General features: G+C 45.9%; 1 protein-coding gene across 3 annotated transcripts in view; it reads right to left on the bottom strand.

Annotated features, from left to right (window-relative positions):
- The window catches only part of NDP (norrin cystine knot growth factor NDP), a 51,994-nt gene that overhangs the window by 22,271 nt on the left and 14,929 nt on the right, over positions 1 to 14,794 (bottom strand). The window contains exon 1 of one of the 3 annotated variants that reach the window (XM_081792404.1): positions 4,013 to 4,442. The exons of the other annotated variants lie outside the window; for them this stretch is intronic. The gene's annotated coding sequence lies outside the window, so the exon portion shown is untranslated. Of the gene's footprint in view, positions 1 to 4,012; positions 4,443 to 14,794 lie in introns of those variants that run through there. 3 annotated transcript variants of the gene reach the window in all.

The raw sequence follows: 14,794 nt of genomic DNA, 5'->3' as shown, positions 1-14,794 counted from the left end.
CAAGCTCGTGCTAGCCAAATGAAAAACCCTGTCTGTCCTTCTTTTTCCTTGGGAAGGGACGGCTGTGGGAAGGACGGAGAAAGGGGGCGGAGTGGGGCCTGAGGATCCAGGGAGCTTTGTTTTAAGCCACTTGTCCCCGGAACAGACAATAATCACATTTCTCTTAATGTAGGCCGAAGTGCATCCAGGCGTTCCCATAGCTGTCCACCCCCCAGCCCTGCGCCGGAGGAGATGTGCCGGGTCACTGTGATGGTATGCCTGTCCCCGCCAGCCCGGGGTCACTCCAGCCCCGCTCTCAACCGCCTGAGGGGCAGGCCGAGCCCTGCTCCTCTCTGCGAGTGGGTTCAGGCTCAAGGGCTCCAGAAGCCCCCCCGATCCTAGCAGACCTCACGGGGCTGCTCTCCCCCCCATCCCTCCCCCCCACCCCCGATGGAGCCGGACCCAGGCTGTCTGGAAACTCAGGCAGGGCAAAAGAGCAAAGCTCACAATGGCAGAAGCTCCGGCGCAGGGAAAAGGGGGCGGGGTGCGAGTGGTGGAGAGAAAAGAAAATAAAAGCCACATGCCACCCAGGAAGATTCCAGGGCGGGCGGGAAGGAGGTGGCGGAGGAAGGACTTGCAGGCAACAAGTGCCCAGACGTGGCACTGCCAGTCTAGCTGGATTCTTTTCTGAATTAGATTATGCGAAAGAAAGCGGGGAAATATATAGCCCGCCAGCTGTTCAAAGGCTTACAACCTTGCTTTTATTGTCCGGGTAAGTTGGTGAGGTGGGGCATCAGAGGAATTCCACACATACCAGCCCCGAGAAATTTTAATATGTTCCACAGTGTCATACACAAAGAGGAAATGACAGCTGATCACAGCCCAGGGCAGGCCACAGCGATCTGGGCCCTGGAGCTTACCCACCCTCACATGGCCCAGCTCTCTTCCATTGCTTTAGCACTTCGGTCATTCCACCTGCCTCCCCATCCCTTCTGCCCCTGCTTGGCCCAGCCCGGGGGGGGGGGGGGGGGGGGGCTGGGGGGACGGGGAGAGGTGGCCTGGACAAAGTAGCAGGAGCGGAGTGTCATGGGAAGAGGTGAGCCTGGCCTTAGAGGCCGCTGGCCAAGAAGCTGAGGCTGGCTAGGGTGAGTCAGGCACCCCAGGGAGTCAGAGGCATTTTAATCCAACCACGGGGGCTTATCTGCTGATAAGGACCGAGAAATCAAGGACTCTGGTGATGCTGTCTTCAGGGTGTTTTTTTTTTTTTTCCTCCCCCGAGTAACCTACCGAAGCCAGAAAACACAAGACTGCCTTATTTCAAAGGAACACTGCGTGTGGCTCTGCCTGGGACCTAGGCTTGGGGAATGACTTCCGGCAACTTCTTCCCAGGGGCCCCCTTGAATTTAGGCCATACCCCAGAGGTCACTGGTTCGGATCCTGGGGGCGGGACTAGTGAGCGGTGGGAGACAGTGATAGCATCTTCCTCCGGGCATGTTTTTAATTCAGTGATTCATCCAGTGGCCCTGATGTCAGCTGCTGAGTAGGTGACTCACAGCCATCCCTGATAGAGACAACACGTGATCCTCTCCAAAGTGTGCTCAAGGGAGCAGAGAAAGGATTAACTGCCCTTTTTCCAGGCTTCCTCTACCCAGGCGGGAAAGGTCCGGGCCTTGTCAGCTTTGAGTGATGTGTACCCGAGATCCGGTGATAGAGGCCTCAGGGGAACCCCTTCGTCACAAATGGAAAGAAAACCCATTGATAAGCGACAATCATTTCACGTAAGCCTGGGTATCAGCAGATATTTGAAATAGCTCTTTGTTACAAGAAAGTCATTGACCCGTTTCCCCGTTGGCAAAGTCCATCGCAGTCCCCAAATCTAACTGCAGAGGGCATACCGGCTGAGAATGAAGGCATGGGACAATGCCTCATTCACCTTTGCATCCATCAGGACTAGCGGAATTTCTTAAAGGAATGATGGAATGAATAATTCACCAGTAAGAATAATAGCACTTGAATCCTGAGTCCTTAAGGTCTGGTAGAAATTGCCAGCCACCATTGGTGGCTATGATTCCGAGAAACTCACATTTTTCAAGGGCCCAGGAAAAACGAATGAGTTGGAAATTGTTAAATGTATTGAAAAATGATTTATTTTCCCCTTGACAGTGTCACTGGAACCCGGATTAAGATTGAAAACTCCACAGGCATGTTTCCATCTGTGGGTGTCAGCTGCTTGGTTACAGAGCCGCTCAAGAAGGCCTCGGTCAGTTGTCCCTTTACCTGAACCAAACGTACTTTAAAGTAAATGATGCAAAACTTTGCATTTTGTGTTCAGACATTCTCATACAATGGTCTGAATAACAGTAGAAGACTATTGTTTCGACTCAGCTGATGGCTCTGTTAACCGCAGTAGTTTAAAAAAATCACCATAAAATTGCATAGCAATAGAACCCATAGTATCGTTTCAGGCTTTCTCAAACGGCGAATAGCCCAAAGTTGTAAATGAACTCATTCAGAAGCTGCATTTCCACTCAGCAATGCCCGGGAGGCTAGTTATTAGAGAAGATCAGGCAAGTTCCCCATAAACTGAATAGGACCCTAAAGTTCACTTTCAGAAGCCAGACTGGCGAGAAGGAAATGGGCAGATATTTGCATTTGGTCTAAGGACACACTCGAGAAGCATTCTGCAGTCCCCGCTGTATGTGGCTGACACCCACAGCCGACACTGTATTGCAGGCGTCTCCACATTTTCAAATATACCAGGTACTTAACGTTACATGTCGGAGCAGTTTGCCGTAGCCAGCTCCTTGTAAATTAAAATACACGAATATTAGAAACGAAGAGACGGTTTCACAGCATCCATATCTGTTATTACTGACAGTTACAAAGGGCAAGGGAGTGGGACTCCCATCTCGCCAGAGAGCTTCCTTTGCTGCACCTGAATCTCACTGGAGAAGGGAGTCTACTCTTCTTGCAGGTTTATCTGGGCTCGTGAATTACAATGAGCCTCAGTTACAACGCGTTCTGAGTCATTAACATTCTGTACACAAACTTCCCGTCCCTCAAGAAAGAGTTATGCCCAGGCCTCCTACAGCCCAATTGTTCATTTAAAGAGAGAACTTGTATTCAGGAGCTCGAAAGAACCCTCCGAATATTCCTCAGGTGTCTGTAGGAGTCATTCCTACAGGTCCCGGTCCCTGCGCTGGTGGGAGCATCCTTCCTCGGTCACCGCTCGGACAGTGTAGCATCGGTCGAGCCGCAGGGACAAGCTGACTACTAAAAATAACCCTTTGCGATAAGGCCAAGGCAAACAGCATGCATTTCCTTGGACTTTTTGCCCAATCAAAATCCTATAGTAAACCCGTCCTTCTCTCTCCCCGGCGCTCCTGACTGCGTCTACGGAAAGCGAAGTCCTTGCACATTGGGAGGAGAGTGCAAAGGAACAGGATTCCTGCAAAGCGTGACAGAGAAAGCTAGAAATAAATGTTGCCTATTGTTTGAAGTCATTCTAAGCACTCCGGCGGAGCCCTGGCAGGAGATCAGCAGCATACAGAAGTAGTAATAAAAGTAAACAGTGCGCTTTTAAACTCGGAGGGTTGCCCGCCTTCATAGTGCCCCCATTGTAACAGGGATGAGGGCGGTGGGGAAGATACTGGGGCTCCAGGAATCCATGTCGCCCAATGCTCCTTCCCAGCCTCCTTTCACCGGGTCAGATATAAGAACCATTACAAAGTTCCATCGAACTACGCAGAGAGTTCGAAAATAAAATCTCTTTCGGTCAAACCCAAAGGGATTTTCCAGCAGCCTCTCCGAGAGGCTCCCCAGCTCTGTCACAGACTTCAAAGACCCGTTCATTTAAAAAAAAAAAAAAAAAAAACCCACAATGCTAGCATGCTACCGATTAATGCAAATTCAAGTAATGCAAATTTAAGTGGTATTTAAAGGTTGTCTCTTTGTCTGAGAGGAGGATGAAATGGTCGGTTTGGAAAGAAGCAATTTCCTAGGCAAGCCGTCAGCGTTTGTTTTTCCTGCTTACCTTGGGGGAAACGTAGGGCTCCTTTCTTCTCAGACTTTTCTGAGAGCTAGAAAGAGGTCCTGTTACTTCCAAATGCTTTTGTTCTTCTGTCCCTCTGTCACATGGCTTGCCTTTTATATTTGCAACACACAAAAGTTAGGACTGTTGTTTAAGCGACACAGGGAGAGAGAGAGGGAGAGGGAGAGGGAGAGAGAGAGAGAGAATGTCAAATGGAAAAGTGCCATTGCAGTCATATATCAATCAGGCGTGCGGCCGCAGCAGCGCACTAGCAAATGAGAATGCCACGGAAATGTGAGGCGCTCCTTATCGGGGACTCGGCCACTGCCCACCGCTCGGCTCCCTTCCACGGAGCATCTTACGATGGGATGGGAACGACACAGAAGAACAAGGGCAAGGGCGAGGAAGTTTCCTCCCCCCACCCCCACCCGCCTTTTGGAATAACAAGAGGCTGAATGAATATTCTGGGTTTAATTCTTTGGCAAGCATGCCCTGGAGATGGGCAGTCCGCAGGGAAGAGTCGTAGTTTTGGAAATACAGGGACGGTGGCATTCTGTTTAACGATTCAGCAGCTGCCCGAGATGAAGTTGAGATTCTAAGTATAAGGGAGGAGGAGGACGGGAATCAGAACGACTTCTCAGGCGATGCTGTAGAAGCAAGTGCAAAACGCTGCCCCGTTTCATCACGATGTGTGTGGGTGGCGAGAGCTCTTTTCTGAGTTGTTCATCCATTACATGATTTCTAGCAGCGTGTACATGATGAAATCCACAAGGGCACGTTAATAAGTGCCTTCATCTGCATCACTTAGAATAAAACTCTCCATATGGTTTTGAAACAATGAGAAAGTGCAGCCCTTGGCTCCTGGGAATATAGGAGTGTGAAACTAACAGGTAACTCTCCATACGATTTTGAAACCATGAGGAAGTGCAGTCCCTGGCTCCTTGGAATAGAGGAGTGTGAAACTAATAGGTAAGGCCGACTCACCAGCGAAACAGCTAGTTTTGTAACAAAAGTGGCAAAGGTCACTATGTGTGGGCGCTAAGTGCTTGCTAGCTGGATAACGCTGTTTAGGAGCTGTGAAAAGACAAAGGGGAATATTTCCTTCAAAAGCTTAAAATTAAGACAGAAAACCATGAAGCAATTTTTGTGGAGAACACAAAGAACCATTGAACCATTTATGCCTTATTTTATGTCACACGGACACAGCCCCAGAATGATTTTTTTTAAAATAACCCTGATGAAGAATTAAACTGAGAATATTTTTAAAATGGCATTTCACGGAAGAGTAAATGTATCATAAAACTGAAGAAGAAATTTCTCTTGGGAGGTCCATAGGGTTGTTGATGCCGAAACTGTCATGTTCATTTGTTCATTAATAAATTGATGATCACGTCATTACTTTTCCACAGAACTTTTGCTCTAAACAGTCATTGATGTTTACAAGAGGTGTCTTCAAATGTTCAGTTATACCTCTACCTTTTTGAGAAGAAGCCTTTCCTTTTGCCCCATCAGCAAAACTCTGTCTACCTGGGACCTGCCAGTTACAAACAGAATCCACCTACAAGGCCGAAGGAGAAATGACAAGTTCAAAGCCTTGCAAGAAAACCGGGCACTAGGGCCGATGATGATACTGGCCAAATGTCTTAAAAGCAGAAGATCAAAAAAGCAAATGGAAATTGGGCCTTAAAAATGGAAACAATCTGAAAGGGAAAATGACTTGTAGCTGAGTAAGAGCCATGGAAATAGTCATGAACACATTTTCTGGCTCAGTTCTCTGGGTCAGATCGGGAGGGAGGATGAACTCTTTGGCCACCAACACGTTCAAATATCACAGCTTGACGCCCATCCACCTTTGTTCATTTCTCTTAAATAAATACCTTGTGGCTTTCCCAACGCGTGGTCACCACTCCGCCCTACTATCTGTTTCCTCTGGGTTTCTCAGAGTTTATCTGCTCTGAAGGGACGTGAAGAGGTGTATGGTCCTTCCCGGTTGGAATTTTCCAGCCTTGTACAACCTGCCCTTCTGCAAGAGCACCACAGAGAAGTGTAAAGATCGCAAACACATTGACTGCTTGGCCACAGAAGACCGGCTCTCTCCCAGATGGAGCCCCACTGCTTCCTCCAGCCGTTTATTCTGTCAGGGGTGGCGAAGAATACCATCTGCTCCCTTCTCAAGAGAAAGGCTTCGCCTCCGCCCATTGGGCTCCAGAAGACCCGTTTCCGAGCCTATCAATAGGCATCTGGCGACAGGAACTCTTTTTTTCTCACATCGTGCTTTTCAGAAAGGTCGCTGTGCCACGTATGGTTACTTTACTGGCTTGTTGTAAACATTGCTGAGGAAGAAGGGTTCCCTTTAAATTTCCACCCATGCCAAAAGGGATGAAAATACTCCTGCTGCGATTTCACATGCACTCGGGGTTCTGAGAAGGGAGGTGTCTATCAGCTGGATGGGAAATCTTTTAAGGGCTCGCTTCTGAGCCTTTGTTTTCTGGTGCTGCTTTCAGGTTCTCTCTCTCTCTCTCTCTTTCTTGGGAGCTCTCGTGGGTATTTACTGGAGCCGCCGAGCATCCAAACACCTGGAAAGGGATGGGTAATCCCAAGACAGGTCCTGCCTCCTCCCTGCAGAATCTGAAGGGAGGAGGTATTTCCTCTCCCCTCTTTGGGCAGCTGGAGAGCCAGGTGGATGCGCCATCCAGGAGGAGTGGCCAACACATGCAGACATTCAAAGGTTATTCTCCATGGTTGTTCTGGAATGGAGAGCCCGGAGGATACAACAGCCAATGTCGGGGGCAACAGAGCCCAGCCATGTGAGGTGGCTCTCCTGGGCACACAGGGTCCAAGAAGGCATCCTTAGCAATTTGCTCTTTTTGGCTACATCGGTATTCACAATTTTATGAGCCTGGATCTCCAGCTTTCCACGTGATTCTGTGAACGGTACCCCCCATCACCATACCCACCAAGATCCTGCCAATAAATTCCTTTCTGCTTTAATTAGCAAGAAACAGTTTTTGAGATGGGCGACCTGGTGTCCTGACCTGAGCATTCAATTTTCCAAATTTAGGCAAACCAACACCATTAGCATACAGATGGAAATGTAGCCTTTACTTCTTCTTAGCCACTTCCCCAAATAAAAAAATGGTTTCCGATTCACTGACCGTCTACTATAGTCTCTGTTATAAAATTTCAAATGTAGAAAATTCCCAGCAAGACCCGTAGTTCTTATATATCAATACTTATCGAGGTACCCACCGAGAGCCAATAACATTTCATATCATATCTACATGGATAAAGATAGGAGTGTGCGAGTGTGTGTGTGTGTGTGTGTGTGTGTGTGTGTAAAATCCAGACATACCAGCATAATCTGCTAGTCACAGTTTTTAATTCTCTATGAGAATACTAATCTTTACCATCCTCATGAATAGGATAGTATTCATTCAAAAATACCTATCCACAATAATAACAACAACTATTTAATGCTTTTTTACTGTCTGCTGAGCTCTGAGCGAAATATTCTATACGTATGGTCTCTTTCAGAGAAATACACAACAGTCCTGTAAGGTGAATACTCTTATTCTCTTTTATACTAAGGCTTTTTCTCAAGCTTATTTATTTTTGAGAGAGTGAGAAAGAGAGTGTGCATGAGTGGGGGAGGGGCAGAGAAAGAGGGAGAGAGAGAGTCCCAAGCAGGCTCACGCGGTGCCAGCACGGAGCCTGACGGGTGGGGCTCGAACCCACGAACCGTGAGACCAGGACCTGGTGTCACCAAAAACCTCAAACTCTTTCCACTTCTGTCGTGCTCACTGTTCTTGGCTTCTGTTCCCTGGCAGGTTAATTCGTGAACCCAAGATAACCAGTGGGGACTCTAGAAATCACCTCTCGATTCAGGGATCAAGAGGGAAGGAGGAAAGAGCTTGCTCTATGCCTGCTTCTTAGTGATCAAAGAGGTTGACCAGTAGGTGGGTAGATCGCCGGTAGCCTCTGCCACAGGGAGAGCCACCCTATATACCTCGGAGTGTGACGTGTGCTATGAGGCAAACAAAACAGTAATGAAATAAAGAGTAAGTGAAGTAGCCCAGGAAGAGGGCTGAATTAATGGGGTGAGCAGAGTTGGGCACCCTGTGGAGGTGGCATTTGAATGTAAATGCTAAGAGCAAACTTGGGAAGCAGAAATGCCAAGGTGGCTGGAAAGAGGGAGAGGGACAAGTGATAGGAGCTGGGCCGGACATGAAAACAGCAGTCTTATACGTCACATAAAGTTTTAGGGGCGCCTGGGTGGCTCGGTCGGTTAAGCGTCCAACTTCGGCTCAGGTCATGATCTCACGGTCCGTGAGTTCGAGCCCCGCATCGGGCTCTGTGCTGACCGCTCAGAGCCTGGAGCCTGCTTCAGATTCTGTGTCTCCCTCTCTCTCTACCCCTCCCCTGTTCATGCTCTGTCTCTCTCTGTCTCAAAAATAAATAAACGTTAAAAAAAAATAAATAAATAAAATAAAATAAAATAAAGTTTTATTGGCCAGTGGAGAGAGTTTGGGTCTTCCTATCGGTCGAATTGTGTCCCCTCCGAAAACCATCCGTTGCAGGCCTAACCTCCAGTACCTCGGAACATGACCTTATTTAGAAATGGGGTCTTTAGGGGCATGGGGGTGGCTCAGTCGGTTGAGCGTCTGACCTCGGCTCGGGTCATGATCTCACAGTTTGTGAGTTCGAGCCCCACATCGGGCTCTCTGCTGTCAGTGCAGAGCCTTCTTCAGATCCTCTGTCCCCACTCTCTCTGCCCCTCCCCTGCTCACTCTCTCTGTCTCTCTCAAAATAAATAAATAGGCTTGAAAAAAAGAAATAGGATCTTTACAGGGATGACCAAATTACCATGAGGTCCCGAGGGTGGGCCCTAACCTGATATGGCTGATGTCCTTATGAGAAGGGGAATCTTAGACATAGAGACAGACACGGACAGAGGGAAGATGAGGTGAAGACACACAGGGAGAAGATGGTCGTGTGACTAGAGTGATGGATTCACAAGCCAAGGAAGGCCGAAGGTTGCTGATGAACGATAGGAGATAGAAGACACAAGGAAGGCTTCTTCCCTAAGGCCATCAGAGAAAACACAGCCCTGTTGCCATCTTGGTTTCTGGCCTCAAGAGCTGTGATGCAATACCGTTCTGTTGTCTAACACCGCACAGTTTTTGATACACTGATAGAGGAAATTAACACAATTTTGTTTGCCATCGGATAGGAACGCACTGATGAGTGTAAAGCAATCATTCACATTTTTGGAAGCTCACTCTGCCTCATATGTAGGTGGGTCATGGGCAGATGAGGGGGGAAGGGCAGAGGGCAACAAGAGAGGTCACTGAACTCTCCCAGGCAAGAGAAGGCAGTTGCTGGTACTAAGGTCGAAGCAGAGCAGGTGAAGTGAAGCGGACAGATTTGGGAGGTATTTTGGGGGGTGAATGATACAAGACTTGCCTCTGAATGAAATGTGGAAGGTGCCAAAAAGAGAAGAACCCAGAGCGATTCCTTTCCCAGGGCGGACGGAGGGAAGCACAGGTTTGGTGAGGGGCAGGGTTTGGAATCATTACATTCAGTCTGGAACAGGTTCAGTTGGACATTCTCGGAAGATATCCACGTTGGAAAGGTAGAGAAGACGGTGCGATACACAAGCCTGAATTTCAGGGACAATTTCAGAGCTAGCACTATGTATATTTCAAGGATATCAACCTATGCAAGGTATTTTTAAAGCTATATGGCTGATTGAGATCACCGAGGGAGATAATCCAGCTAAAGGCTAGGAACTAGGATGGAGCCCTGAGCTCCCCTCCAGTGACGGAGATCGAAAAGAAGAGCCAGAGATGTAGGAGGAAAACCAGGAGAGTGGGTTGTCATCAGAAAACAAATGATACGGGGCACCTGGGTGGCTCAGTCGGTTAAGCATCCGACTTCGGCTCAGGTCATGATCTCACGGTCTGTGGGTTATGAGCCCCGCATCGGGCTCTGTGCTGAGAGCTCAGAGCCTGGAGCCTGCTTCAGATTCTGTGTCTCTCTCTCTCTCTGCCCCTTCCCTGTTCATGCTCTGTCTCTGTCTCAAAAATAAATAAACGTTAAAAAAAAAAAAAAAACAAATGATAGTTTTGTTTTTGTTTTTTAAACACTGAAAGCTGTTGCCTAAGACTGGAGAAAGGAAATGATGGCACTGTGCTTCTCAACTTCAGAATAGACAAGAGCTTTAAAAATGCTAATGCCCGGGCCTCACTCAGGCTAATTAAAACAGGCTCTTGGGGCACCCGGGTGGCTCAGTGGGTTGAGTGCCCGACTCATGATTTCAGCTCAGGTCACGATCTCACGGTTCATGAATTTGAGCCCTGCATTGGGTTCTGCGCTGATGGCACAGAGCTGCTTGGGATTGTTTCTCCCTCTCTCTCTGTCCTTCCCCTGCTCTCTCGCTCTCTCTCTCTCTCTCAAAATATATAAATAAACATTCTCTTTTTATTTTAGAGAGAGAGAGAGAGAGCGAGAGAGCAAGAGCATGTGTGCACATGAGCAGAGAATGGGGCAGAGGGAAAGAGAGAGAGAGAGAGAGGGAGAGAATCTTAAACAGGCTCCATGCTCAGTGAGGAGCCCAATGCAGGGCTTGATCCCACGACCCTGGCATCATGACCTGAGCTGAAATCAAGAGTCGGACACACAACCCACTGAACCACCCAGGCTCCCCAATAAATAAACATTAAAAAAACACAGGGTTTTTAAAGGTGGAGACAGGGCATCTGGTATTTTAAAAAGCTCTCTTTGGTTTCTCAAGAAATTACAAATAGAACTGCCATATGATCCACTCCTGGGTATATATCCACAGGAAATGAAAATGCGGGGTATTGAAGAGGTATATGTACCCCTGTGTTCAACGTAGCATTATTCACAATAGCCAAGATATGGAAACAACCTGTGTCCGTCAACAGATGAATGGATAAAGAAGATGTGAGACACACACACACACACACACACACAGGAATATTATTTGGCCACAAAACATAAGGAAATCCTACCATTTGCAACAACTTGGATGGACCATGAGGGTATTATGCTAAGTGAAATAAATCACACAGAGAAAGACAAATACCGTATGATCTCCCTTACATGTAGAATCTAAAAAAGCAGAACCCTTAGAAACAGAAAGTGGAGGTGGTTACCAAAACTGGAGGTGTGAAAAAAAAGAATAAGAAGACAAGGAATAAAAAATACATTAATTAAAATAAAGGTTCCCTTAGAGCATCAAAAGCACAGTCCATCAAATAATCAACTGATAAGCTGGACTTCATTAAAACAAAGACTGCTCTGTGAAAGACCATGTTAAGAGGATGAAGAGAAAAGCCACAGACTTGGAGAAAACATTTGCGAAAGACATCAGATCTGTGAAGAATGCTGAAACTCAAAATAAGAAAATGAACAAACTGATGAAAAAATGGGCAAAATACCTGAACAGACACTTCACCACAGAAGAAGGCAGAAAAGCAAATGAAAAGATGCTTCACATCATATGTCATTAGGGAAATGCAAATTAAAACGACAGTGAAGGGCGCCTGGGGGGCTCAGTCGGTTGAGCGGCCGACTTCAGCTCAGGTCATGATCTCACGGTCCGTGAGTTCGAGCCTCGCGTCGTGCCCTGCGCTGACAGCTCGGAGCCTGGAGCCTGTTTCGGATTCTGTGTCTCCCTCTCTCTCTGCCCCTCCCCTGCTCATGCTCGGTCTCTGTCTCAAAAATGAACAAACAAAAAACAAAAACAAAAACAAAAACGACGGTGAGCTACTAACCACATGCCTATTAGAATGGCCAAAATCCAGAACAACGACAACACCAAACACAGGCGAGGATGTGGAGCAACAGGAACTCTCATTCATTGTGGGTGGAAATGCAAAACAGTACAACCACTTTGGAAGACAATTTGGCAGTTTCTTGCAAAAGTAAACATACTCTAACCATATGATCCAGCAGTTGTGCTCCTTAGTATTTACCCAAAAGGGTTGAAAACTATACCATACAAAAACCTGCACGTGGATATTCATAGCAGCTTTATTCATAAGTGCCCCAACTTGGAAACAACCAAGCTGTTTTCGGTAGGTGAACAGATCAATAAATTCCTGTACATCCAGACAGTGGAATACTATTCAGTGCTAAAAGGGAATAAGCTATCCAGCCATGACAAGACAGAAAAGAATCCTGAATGCATATTACTCTCCAATTGTATATGTCAATAATACCTCAATAAAGCCTACATTCGTGGAAAATGCACATTCCTACGTGAAAGAAGCCAATCCGAGAGGCTACCTACCATATGATTCCAATGATATGGCATTCTTGAAAACGCAAAACTATGGAGACGGTAAAGTGATCAGTGTTGGCCAGGGGTTGGTGTGGGTAAGGAATGAATAGGCCAAACATGGAGAATTTTTAGTACGGTGAAAATAGTCTGCAAGATATCGTAATGATGGATAGATGTCATAATACGTTTGTCCAAACCCATAGAATGTCCAGCACCAAGAGTGAGCCTTAATGTAAGCTATATGGACTTTGGGTGATAATGATGTCAATGTAGGTTCATCAGTTGTGACAAATGTACCAGTCTGGTGTGAAATGTTGATATTGGGAGAGGGTGTGTGTGCATGGGGAGGGGAGACAGGGGAAACACGGGAACTCTCTGTACTTTCCGCTCAATTTTTTTTGTGGACTTAAGTCTACTCTGAAAAATAAAGTCTATGTAAAAAAAACCAACAACATAGCACACCCTCTTTCTCCCCCCACCCACCGCATGAAATGTTACCCAATTAAGCAGACAGCCTCGAGGGGCAGGGGGAAACTCCCCAGGCAATTCTAAAGCACAATCAGAATTAAGAACCAGTCTTTAACCATTATAAAAATACCCAGTCAATTCAATGAGCAATTTCACAATGTAAATTCAAGCTAATGAACCACTGCATATGTACTAATTTTAGTGAATAATCTCTTTTGGCACGGTTTTCACCATTTTATGAGAATCTTCAAAGCATTGAGAGGATATCTTTTTCATACAGCATACTGTACATCTCATCAAAGCATAAATCAGGGCAATCTTCAGTTTATAAAAAGATGACGAAAGAAAAAAGACTCTCAGCCCTAAATTCAAGCACCTTTTGAACTTTATAAAAAGTGATTTAAGAGCCACATTGTTAGTGCAATAAGAAAACTAAGATTTTTATCTAGCCCTTTTCTTTTTAAATACATTCTTCTATCTGCGAGTTACTCCAGAAAGATAGTGAACAATCATTTTATACACACAATTAGAAATGCAAAGATTCAAAGCAGTCCGAAGAACATTTGAGAAAGAAAAAAAAAAAAAAAGGACATATTTAGGGGGGAAACAAATCCTCTAACAAAATGTGTCAGCTTGCTAATAAGCTCTTCCTTATTTAGGGGAGAAATAGAACTCAAATCATCAGTTAGTACTATGCCACACTACTGGGCATGGGGTGCTTCATACTAGCGGTAAGGACCCCGATATCCATTTTATTTCAAAGGTCTTAGTCCTCACTCCACAGGAGCCCTCAATAATATCGGACATAAACGAGCCACTCTTCCTTCAAATTTTTCTTCTCTGGCATCCTTTTCTTTCATGGCCTCAATGCTCTTCACTAACACCCACCTGAATGATTTATCTAGTTCATGGTTCCTGCGTCACCTCCACGTCGATCTCTGTTCTCAGCCTGGTTTCCAAACTTCAGAACAGGAATTGCCACTTATTCCTGAGAAAACGCCATTTAAATCTCCCATGGGCACCTCTCACCGGGATACCAAGTGCAACTGATTATCCTCTAAGTCTCCACCATTATCTGCACCTTTAACTCAATTGCACCACGGATGCCCCAGCCTGGCAAATCTCATTAGCTCAGCAATTTGGGCAGAGTCGTTAAACTCCTTACAACCTCACTTACTTCATCTGTTTTATGGGTAAAGAAAACCAGTTTACGAGGCTCGGCGTGAAGGTTATTTGAGGCATTGAGCTGACATGATTTCAAAGATTATCGCTGTGTGTTGTTACCCTGCTGGAGAACGCCAACGGAAATGGTGAACTCAGCCCCAGCTACAAACAGGCCCAAGGTCTTCGACTCCCATGTTAAGATGCCTATAAAACTACTGGCAGGCTAGGAAGTAATGACTTTCTCTACAGAATGAAACCGAACTGCTTCAGTCATATTTGAACTTCAACTTCTTTGGTTCTTCCTGTAAGATAATAGACTCTGCTGTCAACTCTTGATTCTTCTTTAAGAATCAAAGAGATTCTTAAATTTCCCAGTATTAAGAAATAGTCACTTCCTTTAGTACCAAAGGCGACATTCGTTTGGAAATAACATTCTTAATTAACTTTGCATGTCTCCGTGATCAAGGACAAACTACATTCACTAGTAGCTCACCAAATTCATGTTTGGCCAGTTTTCATCTTACTTAAGGTCAGTTTCACGCAGAAAGAATTACTATAAAGAGTTTTTGTACTGACAGCTTCTAATTCACGTATACTTTTCAAAGGATGAATAATCATTCACTTGATGTTCAGAGAAAGATTATAGTTCTTGATCTTCCCCCCCCCGCCACGCAAAAAGATACCACTCATCATACTTCCCACTTCTTTATTTTTCCCCAAAGAATTGTTTTCACATATTGAACCATTTCCCCAAATTTGTGACTTTTTCAATCAAAGCTTCATTTTAAAAATCACATGTGGTGGTTTGAGTCAAGAAAAAAATAACGGGCATAGAGGCATGCTAT

This window comes from Panthera onca, chromosome X (assembly GCF_046562875.1).
Source record: "Panthera onca isolate mPanOnc1 chromosome X, mPanOnc1 haplotype 2, whole genome shotgun sequence".
Classification (NCBI taxonomy): Eukaryota; Metazoa; Chordata; class Mammalia; order Carnivora; family Felidae; genus Panthera; species Panthera onca.
The sequence above is the reverse complement of the archived record's forward strand: the minus strand, read 5'-3'. Positions and strand labels throughout refer to the sequence as shown.